General features: G+C 44.6%; 1 protein-coding gene across 1 annotated transcript in view; it reads right to left on the bottom strand.

The window, feature by feature from the left end:
• Positions 1-12929, bottom strand: part of SerRS-m (Seryl-tRNA synthetase, mitochondrial) — a 227140-nt gene extending 214211 nt beyond the window's left edge. The window contains exon 1 of the mRNA XM_068386022.1: positions 12793-12929. The gene's annotated coding sequence lies outside the window, so the exon portion shown is untranslated. The remainder of the gene's footprint in view (positions 1-12792) is intronic.
• Positions 12930-18236: the final 5307 nt, after the last annotated feature.

Raw genomic sequence — 18236 nt, 5'->3', positions numbered from 1 at the left:
AGGATACCATCACTATTCCAAAGTTCTCCAGGTCTTCTCTGCCCGTAGGGTCTCTAGAGGGGAGGAAGGGAGGCGTTAAATTATTAATATCCACCGGGTAAGTATATTCAAAAATTTATTTTAATATGAAAATATCATTTTTAAATATTTAACTTAGCCGGTGTATATATATATAGCTGATTCACACCCTTGGTGAAGGGTAAGAGACCAGCATTAAACATTGTAGGAATATAGCTCAAGAGTTTTGATATAAAACAAACTTAAAGATTAGTATCTGATAAGGAAGCTGACTTTGACGATACTCTGCCTCATTAGTCCGCTATCCTTATGAAGCCCAGCGATCCACTCAGGGGGCTGAAAGACCTCTAGGAGCTGTCATATCTGGGGTGAACACCCCTATGACAGGACCTCAACAATACCATTGATCTGGGGGCTCTCAAGAAACAAGTTTGACCACCCGCTAAATAAAAAGATTGCGGAAGACTGTCTCAGTCTCAACATACAACCTAAAAAACAATACTGTAGTTTCAAGAGAAGAAAAAAGGTATTGGGATTAAGGGAATGTAGTGGTAGAACCTTCACCCACTACTGCACTCGCTGCTACGAATGGTCCCAACTTGTAGCAGTCATCATAAAGAGTCTGGACATTCCTTAAATAATGTGAAGCGAACACAGATTTACTCCTCCAAAAGGTTGCGTCCATAATACTTCTAAGGGATCTATTTTGCTTGAAAGCCACTGCCGTTGCCACTGCTCTGACTTCATGAGTCTTAACTTTCAATAATCTAAGGTCAGTCTCACTGCAGTGAATGTGAGCCTCTTTAATTAAAAATCTGACAAAATATGATAAGGCATTTTTCGACATTGATAAGGAGGGCTTCTTGACCGAACACCATAAAGCCTCTGATTTACTTCGTAAAGTTTTGGTTCTGTCCAGATAAAATTTTAGAGCTCTTACAGGGCACAAGACTCTTTCAATTTCATCACCAACTACATCCGACAGGTTGGGAATCTCAAAAGATTTTGGCCATGGATGAGATGGACGCTCATTTTTGGCCAAGAAACCAAGTTGCAAGGAGCATACTGCCTTATTAGAGCAGAAGCCGATATTCTTGCTGAAGGCATGCACTTCACTAACTCTTTGCGGTAGCTAGACTCACTAAAAAGAGAGTCTTGAAAGTAAGGTTTTTGAGAGAGGCTGAGTGCAGAGGTTCATATCTCTCAGACATGAGAAACTTAAGGACAACATCCAAGTTCCAAGCTGGAGTAGTAATTTGACGCTCCTTGGAAATCTCGAAAGACTTGAGAAGGTCTTGAAGATCTCTATTGTTAGACAGTTCCATCTTCCTGTGCCTAAACACTGCAGCTAACATGCTCCTGTAGCCTTTAATAGTAGAGGCAGAAAGGTTACGGTTAATTCTAACATGAAGCAGGAAGTCAGCGATCTGTGCTACAGTGGTACCGGATGAGGAAACAGAGGTGGACTTGTACCAATCACGAAATACCTCCCATTTGGATTGGTAGATCCTGATGGTAGAGGATCTCCTTGCCCTGGCAATAGCTCTAGCTACCTCCTTCGAAAACCCTCGAGCTCTAAAGAGTCTTTCAATAGTCTGAAGGCAATTAGACGAAGCGCGGGGAGGCTTTGATGGAATCTTTTTATGTGAGGTTGTCGGAGAAGATCCAACCGCAATGGCAAACTTCTTGGAATGTCCACCAGCCATTGATGTACCTCGGTGAACCATTCCCTTGAGGGCCCAGAGGAGAGCAACCAACGTCAACCTGGTCCCTTCTTGAGAGGCAAACTTCTGTAGAACCTTGCGAAGGATCTTGAAGGGAGGAAATGCATAAATTTCCAGGTGAGACCAGTCCAGTAAGAATGCGTCTATGTGGACTGCCTCTGGATTTGGGACTGGAGAGCAGTGAGTTGGGAGTCTCTTTGTTAACGAAGTCGCGAACAGGTCTATGGTAGGACGACCCCATATCCTCCATAGTTTTTCGCACACCTCCTGATGAAGCGTCCATTCCGTGAAGATGACTTGTCCTCTTCTGCTGAGGCAGTCTGCTATCACATTCTTTTCTCCCTGAACGAATCTCGTAAGAAGGGAGATGTTTCTTTCCTTTGATCAAACTAGGATATCCCTTGCGGTTAAGTAAAGGGACTGCGAGTGGGTCCCGCCTTGCTTTGAGATGTAGGCTAACGCTGTGGTATTGTCCACGTTTACCTGCACCACCTTGTTCCGAATCAGACTTTCGAAACTTTTCAAGGCCAAATGAACCGCCAGTAGCTCCTTGTGGTTTATATGAAGCTTCCCCTGATCTTTGGACCAAAGACCCAAGCATTCTAGTTTGCCTAGAGTCGCTCCCTATCCCAAGTCCGAGGCGTTTGAGTACAACACATGGTCTGGGTTCTTGGGGGCAAGCGAGAGACCCTCCCGACGTCTGAGGTTGACGTCCCACCAATTCAGGCAAGTCTTGACAGAGTTCGTGAGTGGAATGGAAATTGCTTCCAAGCCCTTCTCCTTGTTCCAATGTTGGTTGAGATGAAACTGGAGAGGGCGAAGGTTGAGCCTTCCCAGGGAGACAAACTGATCCAGTGATGATAGAGTTCCCAAGAGGCTCATCCATAATCTTACAGAACAACTGCTCTTCTTCTGATATTGATGAATTTTTAAGAGAGCTTGCTCTAGCCTTGTGGGCGATGGAAAAGCCCGAAAAACTCGACTCTGTATCTCCATCCCCAAATAAAGAATAGTCTGGGAGGGAGTCAGTTGTGACTTCTCCTTGTTCACTAGGAGACCTAATTCTTTGGCTAGGTCCAACGTCCATATGAGATCCTTCAGACAGCGGTTTAATGAAGACGCCCTGATTAACCAGTCGTCTAAGTAAAGGGAGGCTCTGATCCCTGATGAATGTAGGAAGCTCGCTACATTCCGCATGAGCCTTGTAAATATTAGAGGAGCAGGGCTAAGGCCGCTGCACAGAGCTCGAAACTGGTACACTTCTTTCCCGTACATGAACCTTAGATAACGTTGGAAGGTTGGATGGATAGGGAAATGAAAGTAAGCGTCCTGGAGATCGAGAGAGACCATCCAGTCGCCTTCCCTTACTGCTGCTAGAACAGATTTGGATGTTTCCATCGTGAACTTTGTTTTCAACATGAACACGTTGAGCGCACTCACATCTAGCACTGGTCTCCAACCTCCTGTGTTCTTTGGAACCAGGAAGAGACGGTTGTAAAAACCTGGGGATTGATGGTCCAAGACCTTCACCACCGCCCCCTTTTCTAACAAAAGAGACACCTGAAGTTGTAAGGCCTGTCTCTTTGCTTCCTCTCGATACCTGGGAGAGAGGTCTATTGGGTTTCGAACAAGAGGAGGTTTCCTTACAAAAGGAATTTTGTAACCCTCCTTCAATAAGAGGACAGACCATTGGTCCGCTCCCCTTCTCTCCCACGCCTACCAGAAGTTCGTCAATCTGGCCCCTACTGCTGTCTGAGGCTGTGGGCAGTCAGACTCTGCCACGGCTGGATCTGGCCCCCCTTCTCTTACCTCGTCTTCCGTCAGAACGAGAGGTGCCTCTGTTGGAGGCTCTGCCACGAAAGGGAGGAACGAATCTGGAAGCATGTGTATCTAACTTGGGTTTGCTGCTTGAAAAAGATAATGGCAAAACTTTGCAAGCTGTTTTAGCAACTAAATCATGAGTATCCTTCAAGGCAAGAGATGACGCTATATCCTTGATAAGATCTTGGGGAAACAGTGCACACGATAAAGGAGCAAGAAGGAGCTCCGACTTCTGGCACGGAGTAACTCCCAAAGAAAGAAATGAGCACAATGACTCCCTCTTCTTTAGCTCCTGCAGTAAAAATCGCCACAAGTTCGTTAGAACCGTCCCTTATAGCCTTGTCCATACAGGACATAATCTGTATGACAGCATCATTGTTAGAAGGAGACACCTTCTTACTCAAGGCCCCCAACGACCAATCCAAAAAGTTGAATACTTCAAATGCACGAAAGACTCCTTTAAGCAGATGGTCAAGCTCTGAAGAAGTCCACAACACCTTGGAGCGTCTCATGGCTAGACGACGAGGAGAGTCTACCAGGCTTGAGAAGTCTCCCTGGGCAGAGGCAGGTACTCCCGAGCCGAGAACTTCTCCCGTGTCATACCAGACGCTCGAATGAGAAGCCAGTTTAGAAGGAGGGAAGTCAAAGGAAGACTTTCCAAGACTTCTTTTGGTCTCCAACCAGTCTCCCAGCAGACGCATGGCCCTCTTAGAAGATCGAGAGAGCACTAACTTCGTATAAGAGGGAGCTGTAGCAGTCACGCCTAAAGTAAATTCTGAAGGAGGCGAACGTGGAGCAGCAGTCACAAAATGAGCCGGAAAAACTTCTTTAAAAACATTCATAATTTTCTTAAAATCTAGAGATTGTTGGGCAACTCTAGGCTCTTCTTCTTCAGACAGGTTCCCCAACGGTACATTAGTTGAAAGAGGATCGTCAGCTTCCTCTTCAGAGTAAACTTCATCCGACAAAACGATATTCTTGTGAGAAGGTGAAGTCAAAGAAGGTCGAGAAGCATCAACCTGCAACTGAGCAGCAGTCAAGGCAGGAGGGTCGACGTCACGTCGTGACTGCAGTGACTGACGTTTGACGTCACGTTGTGACTGCGGTGTCTGAAGTTCAACATCACGTCGCGACTGCGGTGACTGACACTCAACGTCACATCGAGACTGCAGTGACTGCAGTGACTGCAGCTCGAAGTCACGGTTGGACTGTAAGGACTGACGTTCGACGTCACGTCGAGATTTACGATAAGCATCTCGCTTGACAGCAAGGTTAACACTAGGGTTCACGTCAGCATGACGTAAAGCCTCACGCTTAGATGATTGATGAACTGAGTCACGCTTAACGGAACCGTGACGCACTGCAAGTAAGGGTTCCTGTCGAACAGGAGCAGGACCATAGGCCTGCATTAAGGTGGACAGCTTAGACTGCATGTCCTGCAAAACACTAAAGTTAGGATCTTGAACACAAGGAACAGACTGTGACGTCGAGAACGTTAGTTCATAAACGTGAGCACTAATAACAGGAGTAGCAGCACTCAAGTCACGTCTGGAACGACCAGATAAAACAATGGCACCGTGACTCTTAGCAGGGGCCTCCGGAGCCACAAAATCTGACGTTAAAAAAGAGCGTTTAGCCGGCGAACCTTCCTCTGATGAAGGTATACGTTCCGGGCTGCTCCAGTGACTGCAGCCAGGACGTTGACTTTGTTCTGAAGGAACCAATTTTCTTTCAAGAGGTCGTGAAACCTGACGCCAGGATTTCTTGCTAACATGAACGTCACCGGAGGACGAGGAGAACTTAGTCTCACCTCTCTTATAATAAGGACGAACGTGAGGAGCAACGTCTGCAACTCGTGAGGGAACGTCGGTTCGTGGTTTAATACCTATCGCTCCCTTTGGTCTTGTGACAATCCTTCTCCCAGGGGTTGGAGAGCTTGAAAGAGGTCTCGGACTGGGTGAGCGGCAAGTACGAACAGACAAACCCTCCGCAACACTGAACACATTTTTTAACACTTTTTGCATTAACACTTTCACTTTTTAAAAACTTCACATCAGACATAAGCTGGTTTCTATCCGTAGCCAGCGATTCGACCTTTGCACCAAGAGCATGAATAGCCTTCATCATGTCTTTAAGTGAAGGTTCGTTAGTGCTAGCAGGGGGTTCTGAAACTACCACTACAGGGGGAGGAAAAGGTTCAGGGACATGGGAAGAGGAAAATTCTTGAGAACGAGAAGAGCTTCTTCTTACCCTATCTCTCTCGAGTTTACGAGTACTGTATATTTATCATGCTCTAACCACTCAAATTCTGACAAAATAACACATTCATCGCATCGATCCCCTAAATGACAAATTTTACCTCTACAATTAGCACAAATAGAGTGGGGATCGATGGAAGCCTTTGGAAGGCGCATGTTACAATCTTTGGCACATTTTCTATACAGTATACAAAAGAAGGGTCAGCCATATTGGAATGTTCAAAGAGAGATAAAAAACAAAGCAAGGTTCAGCAACAGTCAAATCAAAAAAGGGTTCAAGAACAGTCGAAAGAATATCCAACACAGCGAAAGCCATAAAGCATAAACAAGTACTTCACCAAATGTAGAAACCTTGAGGTTAGCGCGAGCAAGGAATCAATGTTTACACCTAACTCGGCAGAGAAGAACTGGAGAACTTTGGAATAGTGATGGTATCCTGGCGAGTGGTGGCGCTAGTGTACACCCAGCAACCCAACCCCTCGATCGCCCGCGAGTTTTGAATCGGCTGCAGGACCGTCGGAGATGTTAGCTATATACAGTATATATCCACCGGCTAAGTTAAATATTTAAAAATAAAATATCTTAAAAACATCAACAACATTAAAATACTGTACTTCATATATAAACTATAAAAAGACTTATGTCAGCCTGTTCAACATAAAAACATGTGCTGCAAGTTTGAACTTTTAAAGTTCTACTGATTCAACTAACCAATTAGGAAGATCATTCCACAAGTTGGTCATAGCTGGAATAAAACTTCTAGAGTACTGTGTAGTATTGAGCCTCATGATGGCAGGAACTTCGGCAGGATGGACAGCAGATGACACCTCTGACATCACGCTAGCACCACGGCAAAGAAGCTGCAGCAGGGCCTTCTTGGAGGGTGGACCCAGCAACCCCAAGGATGACCAAACCTGTAAAACGGGAGAAAGAGTCATGGACCCACCCCGGGGAGGGGGAGAGGTGGGGTCGCTTCGCTAGGGGAAGTGGCATCGTCTCTCGAGGACTAAGGTTGTTCAGGTGTTAATTGGCCTGCGTTACTACTTCACGGTCCCTCAGAGGAGACCGAACGAGCAGGAGCTACGAGGGAAGGTCGGGAAGCAGGAGAAGCAGCCTTGGGTTTCTTCTGTTTTGAAGAAACCTTCGAAGGAGAAGAGTCCCGCTTAGACTTCTTCTTTCGCCGTCGCCCAAACCTTTCCCACTGGGAGGCAGACCACTCCCGACAATCAGTAAACTTGTTATCCACATCACACCATTGACCTCTGCAAGTAGGCCTAAGGGTGTGAGGATCGGTGTCCTCAGCGAACATGAAAGTACCACAGGTGCGGCCCTCAGGTCCAGGGTAAGTACGCATGGCCGGCACACACAAACACTGAAAAGAGAGAAAGAAAAAATAGCAATAATGGCAGTCCAAATATTTGCAAGGATGAAGAGCGGAAACGATTGTTCACCATCCGAGCCAAAAGTAAAGGGAGCTCAATCACAGGTATGTGAGTGGGAGGAGTGGCTAGCTACCCCCCTATCCCCCACTAACTAGCGGGATGGATAGTTAACCCTAGCTAAATTTTAATGGCTTGTCCATTCAGAGTCACCGAAAGTAATACCCTTAATAAATAGCATGGATTTGTATTCCAGTTACAGCACAAATGGAATTTAAGGCTGGTACAGTGAACCCTCGTTTATCGCGGTAGATAGGTTCCAGTCGCGGCCGCGATAGGTGAAAATCCGCGAAGTAGTGACACCCTATTTACCTACTTATTCAACATGTATATTCAGACTTTTAAAACCTTCCCTTGTAAGTAGTACTGTTAACAAATTACCCTTTAATGTACAGAACACTTAATGCATGTACTACAGTACCCTAAACTAAAACAGGCACAAATATTAAAGGTGATTTTATATCATGCATTTCCTAAACACGCTAAAAAGCACGATAAAAAATGGCAACCAATGTTTTGTTTACATTTATCTCTGATCATAATGAAGAAACAAACTGGAGGTAGAGTTTTGCTTATTACCCAGACATATTTCCCATACTTTTCCCTTAGAACTACATCACATCTTCCTACTTTAGATATATATATATATATATATATATATATATATATATATATATATATATATATATATGTGTGTGTGTGTGTGTGTGTATATATATATATTTATATGTATACACATATACATACCTACATATATACATAAATACATGCATACATATATATATATATATATATTACTGTATATATATGGGTTATGTAAAAAATACGCGAAGTGGTGAATCCGCGATGGTCGAACCGCGAAGTAGCGAGGGTTCACTGTATAGACAAATCATACCTGAAGATTACAATTGCTTGTTGGGACCTCTTTCCCAGAACTTAAAAAAAGGGGTGGTATCCTGTGTTCATTATTGCCTACATTGATTTCTTGTGTCATCAAATATATTCAAATGTATGGTAACGGAATGAGGTTAGCATTCCAAAAGACCACCTGCAAGTTGTCGCCGGCAGCAGTCAGCTAACCACTACAGCGCAACCTCCATGAGCTTGCTGATGCAATTGCCCATGAGAAAGACTCGCTGCTGCTAAGTCTATCAGCATACCCAAGTACTTCAACCTCTGATTGGCTATGAGAGAATCATTGAGATACATATCCCTCACGAGCGGGCCAAGTGCCTATCACAGTGAACACCCAAGCAAACTTCTGGGAAGCTGTTCATAGATCAATGTACAGTCTTGCAGTGGTACCCTATACTGTACTGTAGAAGGAGTAGAGGAGGTACTTTCTAGAGGTCTGATAAAAAGCCATTTGAAAGTACTCATCCTTCAGTTCTATTGAAGCATGAAGTCTCCCCTTTACAATGGAAGTCAGCACACACTTCAATGTTTCCATCTTGAATTTCGATTAGTGTATAAACTTGTTCAGAAGAGATAAGTCGATGACCAGTCCTCAACCGCCTGTCACCTTTTCAACCAGGAAGAGTTGACTGAAGAAGTCTAGCGAACCGTCTAGAACAACTTCGAGTGCAATCTTTTCTAACATCGCTCTCCACTCTTCCAAAGAGGCCAGATATTCCCTCAATGTTGGTTGTCGCATTGGGAACTCGATTGGAACAGGAGATAGAGGAGACAGAAGTTCAGAAACAATAGCAAGTAGCCGTCCAAAGGACATTCGTCACGAGGTTCAACCTCGCATCTCCACCATGCAGCCCTATGCCAAGTCCAACAACCCCCTACTCTCAATAGTGGGAGAGAGGAAATGCTTGTCTCCTCGTTTCCCTCACACTCTCCTGTTCCCATAACCATCATTCCTAGAAGCTGCAGGCTGTGGTGATAGAAAAGGCTGTGCTCACACAAGCTCTTTCTTGAAGAGGTAGCGCAAGTTGTAAATCGGGGTCTCGAAGCAGGCGCAGCTCCCTTTCCCAATCTCGAACCTGCAGGTTTGGCTGCTGATCCCTTCGAAGAGCCAGAGCCCTTAAAGGCAACAGCTCATTGGATCAAGAAACAGTCACCCACAAACCCACTGCCATCTGCATCTGACTCTCTTGCAGGAGAGACGTGGAACCCCGCCGACAGGTTTCTCAACACCAACGCCACCTTCAGGCTAACCTGCTTTGAAAAGTGAGCCACCACAGCGTCTCCCTTCAAAACTCAGCTAGCCCATACGTTTGCTGTCTGGTGGGCTAAGACTGCCTATAGAGTGGGGATGGCATGAACTTGGTTGACCTACCAGAATGGAGAGAATTCTCAGAACAACACAACTGATCATTCACTCGGTCCAAAGCCAAGACTACAAGATTCAACCAGGGCAGCTTCTATTAGGACTTCAATACTTGAGGGGCACCGCATTGCTGATCAATTATCGAAACCCCCCGCCCCAAAGATAGAGCCACAGGAGTCTACCCCAAGACATTGCACACATGAATGAGAGCAAGGACCTTCACAAAAGAACTCTTCGACTCAGGGTAGATAGCCTTCGCTGGCCAAGACTAAGGCCTTGAGTTCTCGAGACACCCTGACACTGAGCAAAGTCGTCTGTAGCCACAAGCGAGGCTGAGTACGCACGCTCTGGAGAATCTACTAACCCCCGAAGTACGACCATTCCATCCCCAGGACAGAATGAGGCACATAATCAGAGCTTACTAAGGCCCACCAAGCCTACGGAAACGACAGAAGAACTCCTAGTACTTGACCCACTAGCACACGGAAAGGCAAACTATGCCTCTGGCACCACGGGTTGGGGTAGATGTTCAACCATGGCTACGTGCCAAGAGGCACAGAGAGCAAAGCTTACCATCCCACAATCTTCATCTACTAAAGCATGCATGCACAAAAGGACTACGTTAAAAGGTACAATTCTCTCGTCCGAGAGCCATTCTATGAAAGAGGGAGGAGCAATCACCCCTCTCCAGGAAGATTGGGAGATGGTTGTTGCTGCGGCTCCTCCATCCACCTTGGAACAAACTGTGTATGGGATCTTACACATCTGTTCTGACCAGCTACCAGGGTAACCAGGACAAGACTGGACAGGTTGGACCTGGGCCATAATATGGGGCTGGTACACAATGTCCTAGGTCACCCAGGGCCGCGATCGGAACCTTGTGTCTCGGCTGCATGGGAGGTGGGCCACATGAGGTTAGGACACAAGGTTCCGACCAGAGCCCCGTGCACTGGCCCTGAAGGGGTAGAAGCACATGACTTAGAACACATCCCATGGGGCCGAAAAATGTGGTTGGGATACAAGGTTCCGGCCGCAGCACCATGCACTGACCCCAGTGGTCCTCAACATGAGACCTGGGTCATGGTTCTTGTGACATGGGGCTAGGACCCTGTCAAGCCCAGGAAAGTCACCATTCATCGATCCAGGCCAAAGCCCAAAGGGATCACAACACGTGATCAGGACACAAGGTCTCGGCTGCATCCCCGTGCACAGGCCCTATCGTCTACTCCTCTCAAAAGAAAGGTAGTGTCGCAGACAGCCCTATCCTTCCTATTACAGCTGGCCTTCCTGGATTTCTTCGACCTCCTCTTCCTCTTCTTTCTCCTCTTCACCTGAGATGAAGAGTCAGAATCATAGAAGGAGGACAAAGAAGAGGCTGACTAGGAGAACGAAGAAGAGGATAACAAGGAGGAAGAAAAATTAGCACACTTCCTCCGCTCCCCAGCTTTTGCTCCTGGCTCTGCAAGCAAAGTGGTCAAGGACTGAGCGATTGCCGCCGACGACACTCCACAAGAGGGAGAAACCACATGGATTGTTCCAACAGGAGTCACAAAAATGGAAGTACACTGTCATAGGTGAAGGGGAAGGCAGTCTCAAAAGGTTCCATGACCCCACTATGGCAATGGCCGAAGTCACACCACTGACACTAAAGGAGTACAACCAGTCCCTGGACTCCCTGGCACAATGGTCTGGGTGAAGGGCACAGGGAAAGGGGTGGGGATTCCCTGACATCGGGGAACCAGCACACCCTTTGCCACTGATGCTACAGGAAACACAAAAACACATATCTGCCCAGGAGCTACATGGGGGAGAATTAGCTTTGGCTACCACCACCCTCAAAATAATCAATGAGGGCCTACCTGAAAGACGTAAGTAAGCATAAACCTTCCTTAGCTTAAATTCATCGTCAACAGCTCGTACGGACACAGCAGAAGGTCCATCAGCTATCAAAGTAGAGTATCGTAGTAACGTCCCTGACTGGTGAACGCCAGACTGGGGTTCAAGTCCCGCTCAAACTCGTTAGTTTCTTTGCTCACTGCAACCTCACCAATCTTGTGAGCTAAGGATGGTGGGCTTGGGGGAACCTATAGGTCTATCTGCTAAGTCATCAGCAGCCATAGCCTGGCCCTCCTTGATCCTAACTTAGGTGGTGGGGGGCCTTTATCGCTGATCATATGTGTATATGGTTAGTCTCTGGGGCACTGTCCTGTTTGATAGGGCAATGTCACTGTCCCTTGCCCGTGCCATTCATGAGTGGCCTTTAAAAAAGGATCCGATGTCGATACAAACTCCTCTACGGCTTACTCCCCGGGAATCAATCCCGGGATGTAAACAAAAGGGTGGAAGCAGCACACCACCCCCTAGGAAGCAGCAGAGGTAAAGCTCACTAGCATCTTCTTGAGCGTTACCCAGGCCATCAATGATGTATGCTTAGAGCACTTCTTCAGGCCATACACATGCCACTGCACCGGAGAACACGATCAACAATCAGAGCAGGGAAATGCCTGCAAACAGACATGCCCCCGAATGAAGCACAGGAGTGCGGCTCCACAGCCAGATTCACCTTGAGAAGGTGCAGCAAATGCACGGCCCCCAACAACACTAAGTTCTTGTTTCCATCCCATTATTCAACAACCGCACATTGCTAGGTAAAAAGAAACAACAGTTTTGGCAACCGCTACAAAGTCCGTCTGAACACCACAGCAGTCGAAGTAAAAAGTGAGTCATGAGCCGACTAGAAGGGGGGAGAACTCCACACCTCACACTTTCTCCAGTCAGATAACTGCTCGTTATCCATTTCAATGACCGATTCCAGTTCAGGCAGAAGCAGCCTCTCTATTCAAAGGATGAGGGTTTGTAAGTCACACAGTAACTACTATATTGGAGACTTTGTATAATGACGGACAGGACCTCGATCATACATAGAACACCACCTATCTTAAATCTTCCCATCTAACACAACCTAACCTATAAGCCATGTAGAATGTCCCTTATGACCCATTTAGACTGTCGAATTCTTACCCTCATAGCGATAGGGTAGAAAAATACAAGTTATTAGACATGGCCATTATCATGCATACAAACCCTGTTCCCTTTTCGTGCGAATCCTTCAACAACAAACAGAATGAACAATAAAAGCTATTTGCAAAGATGTTTCACCAAATAAATAAGACAATGTCCTCTACTATTAAAACTACCATATTCAAGTTCAAATACCGGATAATAAGCCAAAACAAATAATACATTCGACCAACCTGTCAGATTTTCCTGGTTCCAGGTTTCTCGTTGCTCTCTCCACAACACAGTGATTGTGGGCACACTACTAAAAGCGTAGAAGGTACAACGTTCTGCAATCTGTAGAAAATTCATTGTCATCAGTAACATCCTACACAGACAGCACAGCTTGCATACTTTTACTTTTAACTTCCAGGACCTATCTAATATATCAGGCAACATCTTTAGTTGGTGTTTCTAACTTCCCTAATTATATGTTATTGCTTCCAAATTTTCTTAATTCCTTTCAGCTAATCATTCATGTGTTCAATTGTATCATCTGCCTCAATATACAACACACAACCTATCCTTTTTATTCCTGTTTTCATAATTTTCTTTAAATTTTATAATATTCGCCCTTGTTTTCATAATTATTACTACTTCCTTGGTGGTAAGTTCGCCTGTGTAATCTCTTCTCCCATTATTTACAAATCTCAATTTGGTCATTTCTGCTTTCTTTTCTTCGAATTTTCTTTTAACTTCATTTTCCACTTTACTTTGTGTTTCTTTTTTTAGTTCTTACTTTTTATACTTTTTTACCTCTTCCATTTTAATATCATATATTTTTCACATTTATAAAAGACTTTTTTCCCAACATTCCCCAAATGGTTCCTTCATTTGGTCTTCCACTATCTCCTTAACTAATCGTTTATCATCTGATGTTACGATGATATGAAACAGCATCACCTTTTAATACTCTATTCTATTTTCAACTCACTATATTTCTGTTTCCACTGTTATCTCCCAATAAGGTGTGGTTGCAACCTGTTCAAAAATTCCTCTTAAAATCTTGTACCGTATCCCCTCTACTTCTTTCATTTCGTTCTCTTTTATTACACCCCGGGTCCGGCCATGTCGCAGTATTTGCAAACATTGTAGGTAATAATACTGTCTCACCAATCTTTATTCTCACAAGCAATGACAAATCTCCTACTCTGGTACAGTTCTATACCTCCTAACTTCTTGAACCATGTAGGCCTACTCTAATTTTGGCTCCCTTTTAGCCCTACTTATGCTAATACTATGGTTCCCCTTTTCTGGGTACCATTTTCCTAAGTAGTTATATTCTTTGACTGTTTGTATCCTTCCATTTCTAACCACTCCATTAACCATTCTAACCGTTTTGTGTACCATTACTAATACCGCTGGCGCTGACTTCTGTGGATTGGTACCAAAGGTAAATTTCTTTAGTTTTTTTCCACACTACGGCAGTTACTTGTATCTATTTCTACTTTGTATTCCTTGTTGCTCGTAAACATATCATCTACATGAATCAGGGCTTCTATTCTAATATTTCTAATCAGGATCATGGTCTTCTCACTTATAGAATTAACTTTGTCCGTAAAAACTTGATATATTTTTGGTCCAAAATATTTCCTTGTCGTAATTCTTATGCATTCATTACTCACTCTATCCTCCTTCGCCACTCCACACATTCAGGGTAACATCATCATCTCTGCTGCATTCAATCTACTTTCATCTGTCTTCTTGGTTTAAAGGCCGCCCATGAATGGCAAAGGCAAGGGACACTGACATTGCTCTAGCAAGCAGGACAATGCCCTAGATGTTGCCCTTATATATTTACATATGACCAGCGCCCAAGCCCCCTCTCCACCTAAGCTAGGACAAGGGAGCGCCAGGCAATGGCTGCTGATGACTCAGCAGGTAGACTAATAGTCTCTCCCCCAAACGCCCCATCCTTAGCTCACAAAGATGGCGAGGTTGCAAACACTAAAGGAACCAACTGCATAAGTTTCTTGGCTAGTACAGTGATAACGTGTTTGCCTAGTATTCGCATAGCAGCAGATTGATTCCAGCCCGGGACAACGAGTTTAAGCTGTTTATTTGGGGAGCCCACTATTATGGTAGGGTACCACAGTGGAAGGTTGGGCTTGCCCGGCTGACATTCTTGTGAGTATCTATTCTTATGGAACTGGAACCATACACCTTTACCTTGACCTTTAACAAGTTTAAGCGTTACTCAAACCCCAGTCTGGCAATCACCAGGCAGAGCAGTTACCAATAGACCACAACAACTTTCCTGTCACACAATAAATTCGACACATCTCTAATTTTCCTAACCAGATTTTATCCTACATTTAAACTCTCCTTCCCCACTTCCAGTTTCATCTACCAAAGATTCAAAATTTTTGAATTTATCAACTCTCTTGATAGATTTTTTTATACAGCACCATGCCCTTCCTATTATTTAATTGTGTATCAAGTTGCAATTATTCTGTTTTCTTCTACTTATTTTCATTCTTCTATACTACAAGGCCTTCCTCCATGCCTACAACTCCTTTGTCTCAGCACATAGCACCACATTATCTGCATACATCATCGACCATGGTGGTCTCTCCCTCACGTTCTCTTTCATCAATTCCATTACAATAATAAAGAGGAATAGTATAGATCCGAGGTGTGATCCTGCCTCAACTTCTAGACTTTCGGTGTCTCAAACAGAACTTATCACTGTCGCTTCCACGTTCCTACACATTTCTTGTATGAATCGATTGTATTTTCCAGTGCCAGTATTTCCCTTGGACATCTACAAATCTCCTGCCTTGGCACTCTTCCATATGCCTTTTCTAGATCTATGAAAACGAAATGCAGAGTCTTCAGACCTTCTCTATACTGTTCCATCAATTGTCTAAATGCATAAACTGCATCAGTGGTGCTTCGATTTTACATAACACCTAGATGTTCTGATAATATTTCTACGTCTCCTATCAACTTTTGATATCAAATTGTTTCCCATATTTTCATTCTATGAGACATTAGCTTGATTCCCCTATAACTTTTACAACCTTGAATATCTTCTTTCTCTTTGAATATTGAAACAATAAAGATTTTCCTCCAATCATCTGAGATCTCCTGATCATACATCTCATATAAATCCCCAGTAAATCTTCCTGTACCAATCTCTCATTTTCTCCATTCAATAGTGTCTCTCTCTCTCTCAAAAAAAAAAAATCCACCTTATCTGTATATCTTCATGTGTCTTATAACTGTTCCATCCACTCTTTTTTTATTTGTTTTGCTTTAGTGATATCTTTCGATACTCTAATTGGGATTTTGCCAAGCTATACATCCTCTTCTGACCTTCTCGTGTGTCTAAGGTATCATAAATTTTTTTGTGCTGGAGCTCTTTTTGTTTCCTTATTTCTTTCCCTAGAAAGCCTCCTATCCTCCTCTCATTGCATTCTTTCCCATGTCTTGTTAGATTCTTTCTTGATTTGCACACTTTCCTGTACATTCCTATTCCACTACCAAGTTTCCTTATTCTGTAGTATTTTTCCCCATGTCTCTCCTAATATCCATTTTCCCAATTTCGAAACACTTTGGCATTATTGTTCCACCATTCCCGTACTTCCCTTTTATCAGTAGTTACATCTGCAGCACATTTTCCATAAATATTCTCTTACACTCACTATCCTTCATTAACTTGAACTTCTTAGTCCTTGGAACCATACTTTCTTTAATCTTGGGCTGCTCTTTAACCTTCATATCCACACATAGTAATCTATGTTGTGGCGCAACATGTTCTCCTGGGATGACTTTACTGTCTCTCACTTCGTCGAGGTGTATCCTCCTACATTGTAGGCTATATAGTTGATCTTAGACATCCTGGCCCCCACTCCCATATGTGACTTGATGATCTAACTTCTTAATGAAATAAAAGAATTCACTATTGCCATATCAAAAGATATGGCAAAATCTAGTACATGTTCTCCCTCAGCATTTTTCTCTCCCAGCCCCTGTCCTTCATTTACCCTATCAATGATATTATCACTTCCTATGTGCCCGTTCAGGTCACCTCCAATAATCAGTCGTCCACTCTTCTCCACTTCATGTAACTCCCCTCCAGCAACCTTAAAAAAGAAAAAGAAAAAGAAAACTCCTTTTCCTCTTCCGTACTTTCAACTTGTGGGCATATGCACTAAACCATTGATGATACTTTCTCCAAAGCTGAGCTTAATGGTAATAAATATGTCTGCCCTACATCTCACTTCCCCAAGAGAGTCCTTTGTCTCCATAGATAGTACAGTAGGCGCCAATAATAATGCTACAAATTGCAAAATTCATCGTAGGTACTTCATCAGAAACTCTCGTTGGGCTTCCAATTAGTATATTTTATTCCAATTATTGTCATCCTCTTTACAGGATAATAAGTATCAGTGATTAACTATAGAGTTAGCGAACATTAAACGTTAATTCAATAACTGTTTATTAAAAAAAAAAAAAAAAGAGCTCCCCATAGATAAATCTGCGGATCTACATGCGTTAACGAGTGTTGAACAGTGAATGGCTGCCTTCCCAACGGAGGGGTGTGCAGGATGTCCTACATGCTTGATACTCTGGATCCTGTCGTTGGGCTTCAGCCAGGGCGTTGTAATCCAATCCCAGTTGAATGGCAGCCAACGTGTTTCTTGACAGGGAATCAGCAACGGGATTCATTTTCCCAGGGACGTATTGAAGGGTGCAATTGTATTCAGCCACGGCGGAGAGATGTTGGTGTTGCCGGGCGGACCAGGCGTCAGACTGTCGAGTGAAGGCGTGCACCAGAGGCATGTGGTCTGTGCGAATGACGAAGGGCGTACTTTCTAAGAAATGGCGAAAGTGACGGACAGCCAAGTGCACCGCCAGCAATTCGCGATTGAAGGTAGAATAACCCGATTCTGCCTTGGACAGTTTTCTGCTGAAAAAGGCCAATGGGCGGGGCGAGCCGTTGACCACCTGTTTGAGTACTGCACCAAGACGCTGGCATCGGTGGAGAGAAGGAGAGGGGCATGTGGGATAGGAAAAGTGAGAGCCGCAGCAGTTGATAGGGCCTTCTTTGCATTGCAGAAGGCCGCTTCTCGAAGGGGACCCCACTTCAGGTCCTTTGGCTTGCCCTTGAGGGAGGCGTAGAGGGAAGCAAGAGTGGTGGCAATGACTAGCAGAAAACGGTGATAATAGTTGATCATGCCCAAGAATTCCTGCAGAGCTTTGACGGTCGAGAGCGCGGGGAAGTCCTGAACGGCTACTACCTTTTCAGGGAGGGGATGGACTCCTTCAGGAGTGATGCGGTGCCCTAAGAACGACACTTCGTTGGCGCCAAAGGTACACTTGTCGTACCGGACTACAAGGCCGTTTTGTTGCAGGCGGTCGAGCACGATGCGCAGGTGACGGAGGTTTTCCTCTTTTGAGGAGGAGAACACAAGTATTTCGTCCACATAACATACACAGAAAGGGAGGTCCCATAAAATGCCATCCATGAGACGTTGAAACGTGGCCCCAGCATTACGAAGGCCAAAACAGGAGTAATTGAAGGGGTATGTACCAAACGGAGTGGTGATGGCAGTCTTGGGGATGTCTTCTGGGTTCATAAGCACCTGATAACACCCCTTCAGGAGGTCGAGCGTAGAGAAAACCTTCGCTTTGT

The sequence above is a fragment of the Palaemon carinicauda genome, chromosome 1, assembly GCF_036898095.1.
Source record: "Palaemon carinicauda isolate YSFRI2023 chromosome 1, ASM3689809v2, whole genome shotgun sequence".
In the NCBI taxonomy this organism is placed as follows: domain Eukaryota; kingdom Metazoa; phylum Arthropoda; class Malacostraca; order Decapoda; family Palaemonidae; genus Palaemon; species Palaemon carinicauda.
The sequence above is the reverse complement of the archived record's forward strand: the minus strand, read 5'-3'. Positions and strand labels throughout refer to the sequence as shown.